At 42.6% G+C, this 12,902-nt stretch overlaps 1 protein-coding gene across 6 annotated transcripts in view; it reads left to right on the forward strand.

Annotated features, from left to right (window-relative positions):
* Nucleotides 1–1,982: 1,982 nt before the first annotated feature.
* Nucleotides 1,983–12,902, forward strand: part of CLOCK (clock circadian regulator) — a 67,822-nt gene continuing 56,902 nt past the window's right edge. For 4 of the 6 annotated variants that reach the window (XM_071556472.1, XM_071556467.1, XM_071556463.1 and 1 more), the window contains exons 1-2: nt 1,983–2,181; nt 12,693–12,794. The gene's annotated coding sequence lies outside the window, so the exon portion shown is untranslated. The remainder of the gene's footprint in view (nt 2,182–12,692; nt 12,795–12,902) is intronic. The other 2 variants (XM_071556464.1, XM_071556466.1) reach the window with 2 other exon arrangements.

Below are 12,902 nucleotides of genomic sequence, written 5' to 3' on the forward strand. Positions count from 1 at the left end.
AGCAAGCATTTATTTCAACTATCAGAATAAATTGTAACTTGTTTTTACAAGAGCTCAAATGGAAACTAGCAGAAGTTGAAGCAGTGGAAACTGACTTAGAAGAAAACCTCCGAAAGGATATTGTAAGTATGATAGCACTGCCAGTGTGAAGTACTTCTGCTCACGAAAATGCCAATACAAAAACCTGTGATGTGATGAAACCATGTAGTGCTTGAGAGACTTTTAATGTAGATCATCTGTTCTGACATAAGGTAGTTCACATACAGTTTTTTACTCCTTTGCTAAGACTGAAACTATTAAAAACAGGAGAAACCCCTGCATTTCTGTTTCACTAATGTATTTTTTGTTTTTGATTTGTGGAAGAAAACTGATACAGGAAATGAAAGCCATACTTACCTTTAGATTCCTATAGATGGCTGTCATTGACATGGAGAGTCTGGATTCTCCATGTCGTACAAACTCGTCTTTCTTTTTCTGAAGAATTACTACTGGTTACTAGAGATATTTTGGCAAATTTGATATAAAACTTGATGCTATTTTTAGCTTCCTGTTTTTTTGCCATATTCTAGTTCTGGTCAGTATGCATTTTTGTTGAAAAAATTCCTGCATTTTCTGCTGGATGTTCCATTTCTGCTGTACCCTAATATCTCCACTGTATTTCATCATAGGAGCATTATCCTTTTAATGAATAATGATATTATTAGTTTTGTTTATATCACATTTTCCTTTATTGAAAGTTAGAAATGGAGTATTATGAATTACTAATAAAAATGAGAAGTTTTACTAATACTTTTTAGAACTCTTTCAGTGGAAAAACTGAGCTCATGGTTAGCTCTTTGGCAGCTTTCCTGCCAAAGAGGCTCCTGCCTTTGTATGACTTTGGCCATAAGGTGAACCAAACGGGGAAACTGATCTACCTGGAAAGTAAACTTGAAAGGAAATTCCATGAGATTTAGCAGCCAAATTCCTTATGCCAGTCCAGACACACAGAAGAATTAAGCTTCTGTAGATACACATTTGTAATTACACTTTCAGACACGTTGCTCCTCAGGTGATGAACTGAAAAATAAAATCCTTGCGACTGAAGAGAGAAAACTGGGATTTAAACATTACCGCCGAGCAACATTTTATTTTACAGAAAACAGTTAATGTAATGTTCTGCTGCATACACGAGTTTTATGTTAACTAAGTGGTGCACATTTCTTGGGTGGTATTAACAGCCTTGTACACGGACAAAAGAGCTGAGACGGTCACGTCTGTTCTCTGCCGCTCCATTCATTATACCAGTTTATGCACACCCAGAGAAGAAACCACGGACTACCGCCGGGAGGGGTTCCCTGAACCCCGGAGTACGCGGGAAGCACGTCTGTTCCCGGAGAGCGTCCGGGATGCCGCGTGTTCGACTCTGGCAGCATTTCGCGCCGCGCTCACGGTGTCTCTGGGGAAGCGCCAGCGTTGGGCGGCGCCGCTGCCGGGGCTCGGGGCCCTCCTGCGGGGCAGCCCCCGCAGCAGCGTCCCCGCTCCCCGGGCGGCAGCGGAGCCGGATGGGCGGCGCTGCCGGATCTGTCGGTGCCGCGCCGTGTCCCCCGTGCCGTGTCCCCTCCGCCCGAGCCGTGCCGTGCCCCCTGTGCCGTGCCCCGTCGGCCCGTGCCGTGCCCCCCGTGTCGTGCTCCCCCGAGCCGTGCCGTGCCCCCCGTGCCGGCGGCGCGGGGTGATGTGAGGCGAGGTCAGGTGAGGTCACGGAGTCGCGCACCCACCGCGCCTGCGCTGCGCTCCCTCCTCCGCCACCCCTCCATGCGCAGGCGCGGCGAGGCGCGCGCAGAGCGGGGATCACCTCCCCGGTGACCCGGCTGTGCGCACGCGCGGCTGCCCCGCGCGAGGCCCCGGGTGCCGGGTGCAGTGCGCTCCGGCGCACGCGCGGGGGCGCGAGGCGGCCGGCGGCCGTGGGGGCTCGGCCGCGCAGGCGCAGTGGCGTCGTGGGGACTCCCGGGCCCGGGTGGTGCTGGTTCCGCCGCCGGAGCAGCAGCGGGAGCAGCAGCAGCAGGAGGAGGAGGAGAAGGAGGAGGAGGAGGGCGGCGAGAGGAGGCGGCTCAGGCGGTCAGTGCCGGCGGGCGCGGGGCTGCGCGCGGGGAGCGGCGCTCGCCGGGACAGCTCGGGCGGGCAGCGGCAGCGCGGGGACAGGTGAGCAGCGAGCGCGGCACCGGGCGGTGCGGGCGGCGGCGCCGGGCCCCGGCGTGCAGCTGCGAGGGGAAGGCAGAGGGGTGGCTCGGAGAGGAGCGGTGGAAGTTTGACAGCGGCGGCGGGTGCCCCTGCGCGGAGCGGCGGGGCGGGAGGGCAGCGGCTGCCCTTGGGCGGGCACGGCCGCGGCCGGGGGCGGGGGGCGCTCGCGGGGCACCCGCTAGGCCCGGTGACCCACTTTGCTCCTGTCACAACTCCGGGCGCGTCGGGAGCGCTGCCCGCCTGGCCCCGCGCCCGCGCACCGGGCAGGGCGGGCTCGGGCTCCTCGGCATCCCCCGGGCCGGGCCAGGCCGGGCCGAGCAGCGCCGCGGGCGCCGCGTCCCCCGCGGCCCGTCCGCCGCCGCTGCCCGGGGTGCCTCGTCCCGCGGGGTGAGGAGGACCCGCTCGCCCTCGCCGCCCCACGTCCGGGGCAGGTTCCCGCGGCGACAGCGGTGTTTCCGCGGCGGGCGGGCGGGGTTGTGCCCTGGGCCCTCCCCGCGGCGGGACAGCCCTGCGGGGCCGCGGGCGGTGGGAGGCGGTGGGAGCGTGCCCGGCACTCGCCCCGCCGCAGGTGGGCTGGAGCTGCGGGTGCGTACGCGCTTTGCAGGCTTGCTTTTCCTTTTCTCCTTCGAATAACTTTATTGCCGAGCCTGCAGCGTGTTCGCTCTCCGACAACTGAGGGCTTCTCAGCAGCCCCCGGTCCTCGCCCGACTGATTGCGGCCTTAGAGTCAGTGTGTCAAATACTCTGGGCATGCAGGTGTGCAGTACCACCAAGGAGGATATCCGTGGCCCTTCAGTTTTGGGTTTGTGTTAAGGTGGATCCGTATTTCAGATTGGTTTCACTTTCAAATTCCTGATACTTTAGGCTTCGATATACATTTGGAACTTGTTTGTTTTTTCATGCGGACGAGTGCTTGTGAAGTAATAAAACAGATTTGTAGTGCAATTTTTGTAAGGTTGTTTTTATGTGCTGGTTAAGAGTTGACCTACCAAGAAGCAGAGGGAAAGTCAGATAGGGTTTTAGCTGGGATATAAAGTGGCATGGAGTGGCCGAGTGATTGGTCATTGATCCAGACTCTCTGCGTCCTTAAAGTAAGTATTTTTTTTTTAAATGACACAGTCTGACAAGTAGAGCTTTTGGTGGTAGCGTGGACTTAACCAGGCCTTCCTCTTCCTTGTTCTCCACTCTCCTTTGCTGCCCCGCCTCAGCTACACAAGCGCAATGGTTCGTGGAACTGTGCCCTGTAACTGGCTTGGGGAAATGATCCGGGTTAAAATTACCTACCTGGGGTTTTTTCTTTATAATGTGATTATTTTTAGCTTACATACTTGCCTTGGGTAACAGGTGTGCCAGGAGGCAAGAAGATTGTTTAAGCAGTTACTCTATTGAAAGAAGTACTTGAGAAATAGATCTCAACGAAGTTCAGTATAAGCAGTTGCAGTTGTTTCACACCATTCAGACTAGCAGGAATAAAATTGACCTAGTTTATAATTATTTGTGGGGTTTGAGCCTGTTGTTTGAAATTGGACATCTTTTGATTGTTGCAATCGGGATTCTATGTATCTGTTTAAGATACTTCTTCAATGTTACAGACTCTGCTTTCAGATTACCAAACATTATGTTTGGGTTAGTTTTTGTTTTTGGAATATGCCTACTTGTCGGAGAGTTTTGTTGGCAATGCAAGGGTTACCACTCCTTAAGAAACAATTCAAACAGGAGAAAAAAAGGCTAAACTTCCGGGTTGATATTTAATAGTTTAAGGTACCCATCAGCCATGCCTTGTTTTTTATTTCTTCCGCTTCATGTTCGTACATGGAAAAGTTTTAACAGACATAGATAAAATAAAAGAATGCAAGGAAAGCAGAGTGGTTTTCTAATGCTCTAAGGACCCATAAACTCTGCTGTAGCTAATTTTACTCTCTTTGTACTAACCAATTCAAAAACTGAGTGGTAATTACTTTAAATTTAATTTGTAGTGTTGGTTAATTATCTTGTTAGTATAGAATTTCACAGAACTCATGAATCTTCATGGCTGGATTGGTCTTACTGAGGAAATTGCTGCTTTCAAGAACTTTGAGCTTTTGCTCTTTTTTTCTCCTTATTCTGAATTTCTGCAACAAGTTGAAGATACAAACCAGGAGTAGAGACCTTGCCCCCCACCCTCTCCACATGTTCTTTATATGAACTGTTTTTATCAACTTGGAAAGTTGTGAATTTTTTGTTAAAAATAATAAATTTGTGTTGAAAATAATTGAGAATCAAAAATGCAATTTTCCTCTGTAGGTAACTTCGTAATTTTCAAAACGGCTCCTCTGTTAGCTATGCATTCCTTAAAGCTCCATGGCTTCAGCCCAATTTTTAGATAAAGAAAATGGATAGTTCTCCTCTTAGAATAGAAAATTAGTACCCTAATACAGTTTTTAATACAAAACACAAAATATAATTCAGACAAAGTGGAGTTACAGCTAAGGAGCCTTGCTTTTCATCACGTTGCAATGAGATAGCTTTTCTTCAGGCAAAGACTTTGAAGTAAAGAAAAGTGCTTTTTTAAAGTACAAGTTTCCATATGAATGCTGGAAACTGTGAAGGCCAAATAATAAAGCAGATATAGAAATGTTTCTGAGGATAGGTGGTATTAGTAGGTATTGCATAGCAAAGACAGTCGTGGTTGTTCTCCTGTTTTTGCCTTCTGTTTATTTACTTTGCAAAGTATTTCTAACCTTTCTGTGTTAATGAACTGGTTTCTGCTGTAGAAGGCTGCACTGGCACCACTGAAGGGGTGGCACAGGAACAGAAGTCTCCAGGCTCTGGGAGAACAGCAGCTGTTTGTGGTACCTTTATCTCTGCAGGGGGAAAAGAGATCTGTGAGACTACAGACAAATAGTGGCCAAAGTATTCCACTGTTTCTCTTACCTTCAGCTAATACTGCATTATTAGTAGTAGTAGCATTGGTGTTACTATTTTGGATTTAGTTGTCTGTTATGGGTTTAGCTAGGCCTAAAATTAGGGTTTGATTTTAGACTAGGCCTTGGATTATCAAGTGACTGGAGCTGGTTTAGGCAGCTGACACTGACTGCTACTGGCCAGTGGTGTCCATGCCATACTCTGACATCACCTCGAGTATAAATACAGGAGAACAGGAGGAGTTCTCTCAGTTCCCATCATGGCTGAGACAGAGACAGGACACGCTGCCGCTGTCCCACTGAGGTGGGCCTTGCTGCTGCCCTGCTGCTACTTCATATTTTGTTTTAGTTCATGGAAGTAAACATCTTATTATTGGTTTTTTCTTCTCTCTTGCTTGGTGTCTTTTGGGGTGCTTTCTGGATTTGGAGTGATGGGATCTGGTTTTGGTGGGAGGTAGAGGATTGTTGTTGCATCCAACTTCTGTAGGTCTGTGTTATACTGTAGTCTAATTTTCCCTTTTTTGTGTATATACATAACTAGTTAAGTTCAAGTTTCCAGTTTTTTTCCTCCCTTGTCTCAGTAGGGCAAGGAGAACTCTCTGTGTGGGGCAGTTGGCAGTTTGCCAGCTCAGCCTAACTCATGGTCTTCAGAATACAAAGAGATGTAGGAAGTGCATCTTCAGTCCCAAAGCAGAGTCTGAAACAAAAGATGCCAAAGTCTCTGTGTAGCTCTGGCACAGGCAAATTTAGCTGTGTCCATTGGGAAGGTACCTCATTCACTTCTGTGGGTGGTCCACCTGGGGAAAGTAACTTATTAGTGTAGTTGGTTATTTTGTTGACTCAGTTAATGGGAGTGTGTAATAATATGAAACTGTCAAACATTAGTGGGTTTGTTTGTTGTAGGAGTTAAAGATGTGAAATGCAAAATCATGGAAGAGGAAGAAGACTCGTGGTTAATGCAGCTGTTTGCTGCCCTGAAGGATTGAATTCTCAATCCGTACTGCTGCCACAAAATTCCTTTTGTAGTATAAAAACCACTTCAATTTTGGCATACCTCATGCCTGAGTGTTGAATTTTGAAGTCTTAATATTCTCTTACCATACTTTTTGTGTACAATATAAATTCTTAATTATAGCTGCTTTTAGAATATGTAATCAGGTACGTAAGTTTTGGTGCTCTGTGGTTATCATATATCCAGTGTTCTGTGGATGCAAAAGGATTCTCAGATTTTTTCAGCAGTTTAGTGTTGAACACTTTGGGCTCCATACAGCTGTTACTTTTTGTCATTAAAAGCAGTGAAATTGTTTTCTTGTTCTGTACTGATGTTCTGAGGAGTATATTATAACATCATCATTAGTAGATAAATATTTTATTAAATATAGATCCTTAAATAGTCATACAAATGAGATTCAAGACTGAAAGATTTATATTTAGAGCATGATGCTTATGAAGCTTAGTAAATACTATATGGGCAATACTGTGGGCATTCCTCATCTTCATGATAAACATGTATTCAAATTAGGAATAAATGTGGCCACTTAAATGTCATTAAAACTGTGTGTTTAATTATTTTAGACTGTGTGAGAAAGCTTCAGTTTTGAAGGTAATGTCATTTTACCTATAACTGCAGCCTGGTACCACAAGATAAATGGGCCTAGACTATCAGTCTTATGTTAAAACAGAAGAAAACACTTGGAGTAAGGCAGATCCAAATTAAGTGGAATTTTAAAATAAATATCTTTGGCCTTGTTCTTCTGTAGGGGTCCGTCCATTAAAAAGGTTGTTAGCAGGTATCTCTGAGAAAGATTTTGCTGTATATTATTTTTTGTATATGGCCAGATCCATAAAATAATACAGAGGAGTCGAAACTGTGATTTAGGTGCATTCTGTGTCTCCAGCCCCAAATAAAATTGTAGCCATGTGCTGGCTAAATTTTTCAGATTCCTGAGTTTTCCCTAGTAAAGTTCTGCAAATGCATTGAAGTTTTGTTCTCACTCAGGTCTTCCAGAATCTTGTCACAACTGAGCATCTTGGCATCTCTATCTGTTTATTATTCATAAATTAGGCAATCTGTAAATTAGGCCTTCACTTGTTCAAAGACATGTTCAAACTACACCTGAGGCACACCTATGGGATTGGACTTGGACCAAAACCCTGTGGTGACTCTCCCTTTTGTTCAGAAGCAAAAAGAGGTGAAGAGGAAGTTTTGTTGATGTCTCCTTAAAAAAAACAAAGCAAACCCAAAAAACCTCCAGCCTCTAAAAGACCACTTTTCCTAGAATACAAGATGGTTAAAGTGTAATTGGGCCAAAGAGGGATACTAGGCCAGTTATTTTGTTATAGAAAAAGGAGGTGTTACCTGTGTTCTGGCCTGTGTTCTGAAAACTGTTTTCTCTTTTCTTCCATTTAAAATTGTAAGTGCCTTTAGGAACTGGAAACCAGAACTTTGATTTGGGTGCCCTTCTCCCTAGAGAGGCATGCACACACTGCTGGTTCTGCTCTGTCCAGCAGAGCTTACTTTTTATTTTTGCTTCCATGCTCTGAAGATTGCGACTGAAATGAGAAGTTGTAATTTGATCCATCTTCCCGGTGTCCTGTGGACCCTGCTGAGAGCTTGTGGTTTGAACCCCTTTGGCAGAGTAGAGATTGGCTTTCCGATTTCTGTGTTTCAGCTTACTGTGCTGTAACCCTGTGCTGCTGGACGGAATGAGAGCACGTCTTTTTGCCCCTGCTGACATGTTAAAAGAGTAAAGTATTCCTGTTTTGATGGAAAAGCTTAGCTGTGTGTCTGTCAAGGAGAGGGACCAAGATCGTGAGTACCAACCTTACCTGTGTCCTGGGTCTTAAGAAACAGGTGAACATGACGCATAATAGTGTGGCTACTGGTTACTTTTATAGTGTGCATCTGTATTAACTTTTTCCAAAGCCTTGCTGGGCGGTGCATTTCCCCCTGGCTTTGGTTCTCTAGAATTGGGGGTAGTGTTGTATGGAATCCCCTTGTGCCCCTTTTCAGTAAAGACTATAGGGTAGAGTTGTATTGCCTATTACAGTCAGAGCAGGCAGAACTTAATTACCAACTCGTTGTGTGGTAGTGTTGCTGTGGGACACTTACAAGAGAAGAAATACCTGGGAATGGGCTGATCATCCAGCATAATGTCAGAATTTTAAATGCTTTGTAGTAGGGAATAGTGTTGCAAACAACATCATCTGCAAGAATTTTTCCTTGCAACTCTGCAAGTTTGTGAGTGTGTCTCAATTCCTTGCAGAAGAATTGATCCCAGATCCCATAACCATGTCATTATCTGCTGAACTGGTGGATATGCAGAAAGTTCCAGCATTTTCTTCATTTGGGCAAGTATTGGTGAACAGAGAGGAGACAGGCTGGCATTAAGTAAGAAGTGGCTCTTCTAGGAGGGAGGGAACTTAATATGTGAATTTCCTAATATACATTAGAAATCTTGAGGAAATACATATTTTTACATCTTAAATGATGATCTTAAAACAATGAGAATATGAGATATTGAGCTGCCTGATTAAAAAAATACTTCAAAATGTATTATTATGGCTAATCTAGTATTTCAAATTCTGAGTGCTACTGTCTCAATTTTTACATTTGAATTTAGTTTTTAATATAGTAAATAATGATCTCTGGCATTTAAAGTTGTTTGAAGTGTTTGGTGACTATTTCATTGCATGTTTGATGCAGTGTTAGAGACTACCTGTTGAGTTGTGGCTATTACTGACATGCACCCTGACAGAATAATATTCCATGAGTTTGGTGATTTTGAATACAGAGAAAGTAGATTCCTGCTGGTGCGATAAGGCAGGGGGTTTGTAATTTTTCAAGTTACTCTTGCTAGAGAAATTCAAAGGTTTGGATTTTCATCAGTCATTCGAAAGCCTTAACATGTATTAGGGGGAAAAAACTATCTTGTTACATGGAGTAACTTTCCCAGTCCTTAGTTCTCTGAAGCTTTATTTGAAACCTAACTGTGACATAAAAAGAGAAATCAGGAAATATTTTGCCAAAATCTGTTTATTTCGCTTGGCTCAGTAAACAACCAGGAAATTTTCTTCATTAAAAGCTGTAGGGAGTTGCCTTTTTTTAAGCCTGTGTTCCTAAGAAAACGTGATTTGTGCTTTTTCCCTTGTTTCCTCTCATTCTTTCCTTAGATATTTGCCAGTAGCTTTTGAAATCGTTGACCAGTCGCAGCCATGTTTGTAGGAGGGATAGAAATTGCAAACTAATGTTCCTACAGGTTTTGGGAGAATGAACAAGCTGGGTAGAGTGAGTTTTGTCACTGCCTTCTCCTGAGAGAGAGACAATGCAACGCAATTTTGGCACTGGCCTGTTTGTTTCAGCATGTGCTGGGTCTGTGTTGGAAAGGAGAACAGGAGATGGTTGTCTGTGCCAATGGGGTGGGGGATTCAGGCGGTACAAGGGGCTGTTTTGGAAAGGATTGGAAGTGAGAATATCATGCCATGTCTGAAGGGCAACAGGAAGGGAAATGGCTTCTCATGTAGGGGGAAATTAGAGCCACCAGAACTGTGCTTTACCCCTCACTTAATGATAAGACTCCCCCTTAATGATAACCTGATAAAAGTTATTTTGGCCAACAGTCAGGGAATTATTGTCCTGATAAGAATTAGATTATACGAATTATATAGTAAGTCAGTAATTGTACTTCACTGACTGCAGGATTGCCTGACACTTTGTTTGATTTAGTATGTAAAAATAAATCTTTCTGTAATTAGAACAATAGCTTTAAGCTGTGATTAAGTGAGTATTTTGTCATTGCTTTTTGGGAAAAAATGTGTTTGGTGTATATCTTTTAAAAGACCAGAACTTTGTTTTCGGTAGTAAAAAGGAAGAGAAAGTGCAACTTGAGCCTAAAAAATAGGATTTCTTTTAAGAGTGGAGAGATGAAACTGGAAAGGGTTCCATCTAAAGATACATAGTTCATACCAGTTACTGAATGATATCTATCCATCATAGCAAAATAATAATATTTTTCTCTTAGCATAAGAGCAAAAGACGTTACCTCCCTAATTGGACTTCCAGTAAGCTCACTTGTCTTGTAACATGGAGTTACTGGTTGAAAAACAGGAGCTCAACCTGTGTCTAGAATGACATTTCTCTGGTTCTTTTCTGTCTGGCCTATATTTGCAATATCTATTGATCATGATAAACAGCAGATTGAAATCTACCTCCTTAGGTTCAACTTGAAGACATTTATCAAGTCTCAGTGGAGATTGTAGTGTGTCCTGCTGATAGGTTTAGAGAGAACTTCTCATGGTAAAAGTGCAGAAAACTTTACTGCCTTGTGCTACTTTTGTTTCTAGAGAATTCTCTGCTCTGTAATATTGTATATACTTTTCAAACCTTCACTAACAAACATCATCTTTACAAATTTTATGATATTCACAAATAATTCATTTTAATTATTAAAATAGTTCATTTTTAAAATATCACAATGCACTGCAAAATAGGTGGTTCTGATTTGTGTTTATTTTAAAGTAGTTTTCATAGTAACAACAAATACTCTAAAGGAAACTGGGTTTTCCTCTGACTGTGAGTAGAAAAGCAAGTAGCAGTATGAATCACAGCTTCCAAGAACTGTCAGAATAGGAATGCAGAGTCTGTCTCTCACACACACACTTTCCTCTCTGTCAGTTTAAATGTAGTAATGTGATTTAATAAAATTTTTCTAACCATCCACGGCAGCAACACCCATTATATGTAATCACACTACTCCTGGCAGCTGAGTCTTGGAGAATGAAACTGCAGTTTGTGGCTGGTATGGTAATTCCAGGGATAACTCTGTAACATCTCAGCAATTTTACACACTAGATATTTTTCTGGAAACATTTTTCTGTACTTCATTTTTTTCATAGTTTTTTTTTTTTTCAGCCCAGAAGCTTTAGTTAAACATTTTGTGCTATGCTAAAGCTTTGCATGATGTTTCATAGATAATAAGATCCAGTTCTGGCCTTGAAGAGCTTGTGATCTGAATTTCACTAACATAGAAAATGGGGAGAATGACCTCAGAAATGGGGGCAAGGATTCAAATTAATAAGTGAGTCATAGTGAGTGAATTAAACAAGTTGTCATGTCTTAAGAACACAATAAAGTAGATCAGTAATGAGGAAGATGAGAATGTAGAAGCAAAAGACAGCATAAAGCAAGTCCAAATAGTACAGGGATTTGAAGGAAAAGAGGCAGAATGGTTTATTTTGCTGTATCTGGAAAGCATAATGAAATTGGAAAGCTAAGTCTGAATCAAGAGGAAGAGTACCCAGAAGGTTTTAGGAACTGGGGCAGGAGAAAGATATGTAGAAACTTAGAGATTATATTGATGGTTTTGGCTCTTAGGAAGAAAAAAAATGAGAGAGGAAAAGAATTTGAGAATATGCTGTTTTGATCAGTTTGGAGGGAAGTTTGAACACAAATTACAGTACTAAGATTTTTCTTTTTTTAACCCCATAAGAAATGTATCTGTCAATTGAAGTTGCTTTTAAAGTGAGTGGCAAAACAACAGGCATCTGTGCCTGAATTTTGATCTTGAGCTCTGTTGCTACCTCTTATTACACCCAGTTTTTCTGTAAACTGAAGGACTTTGTATGAATTTCAGTACAATTGAGCTGGGACTATAGAAGTTTTTAACATCAAAGGTAATTGTGGTACTACCCCTTTAAGTCAAAAGGATCACAGACTTTTTTCATTAAAATAACTGAAATAGCTTTTTCAAATTATTTTAGTTAAATTGGTACTACCTTTGTATGGACAAATAAATTTATAGTTGATTTATATTGAGTTATGTCAAACTTTGTGTTGTCAGCAGTGAGATGATATTACCAAGTTGTGTGTGTGTTTTAAACACAGCACTGTGTATAGAAATACAAAATTTGTGATCTGTAGTAGGCAGGGAGCTATTTCTTTCTTGAATAAATGGAATGTTTGTATGTAGAAATCTCTACTGTATCGTTAGCTTTTGCTCAGCACAACTTACTGAAATTACTTTTTCATTAGTGAGGGGAGTTTGAGTCTTTCTTGTGCTGTAAGTGTTCCATATTCTTTGAGAATTTCAAGGTGTGTTCTGAGGTGGTTAATGTGTCCTGTTTGAACCACAGGACACACAGTTAAGGTTGTACTGATGCACTTTCTTTCCAGGAATTTGCGTGGTGTGTTATTGATGTTCTGCAAGGTCATAATATAACCCAAAGCAATTGTAATATAATAATTATAAATTAATGTTTTGTAGGCAGTGTTATTCTAAATTTTGTGTTACCAACGGGCCCATTGCATTTGTCTCATGGATTTGGATTTCGGACAGTACCAAGCCTATGTAAAAGGTGTATGCAAAGCTGAAGTTCTCCTTCGTGGGTATTTATTTCATTATGTTGACTAGAAGAATTTGGAAAGTGAAATTGTGGACAGTTTAGGCATGCAAATAAAGCAACTGAAATGGCAGGAGAGAAAACAGAGAGAAATAATCAAGGGCTCACCTCTAAAAGTTGCTTTGATTGGATTAATCTTTGTAGAACTGTGAAATTTTTTCTTGTTTTTCAGAAGGCTGTGCCAAAGGAGGCTTTCGCTCCGATGACATCACATTTGGACTACTAATGCTACCCACCCACTCTACAAAGCACAGTGCATTTCCTGGTAATTTAAGTAAGTAGATTTTATTGCTACTAGAATAGTAATGCTTTAAACAGAAACATCTCTTTTTAAACCTCAGGCAAGGTAGACGTTCCACTTCAATCTGAGATTCAAATTAAT

Source organism: Pithys albifrons, chromosome 5, assembly GCF_047495875.1.
Source record: "Pithys albifrons albifrons isolate INPA30051 chromosome 5, PitAlb_v1, whole genome shotgun sequence".
NCBI classification, from domain to species: Eukaryota; Metazoa; Chordata; class Aves; order Passeriformes; family Thamnophilidae; genus Pithys; species Pithys albifrons.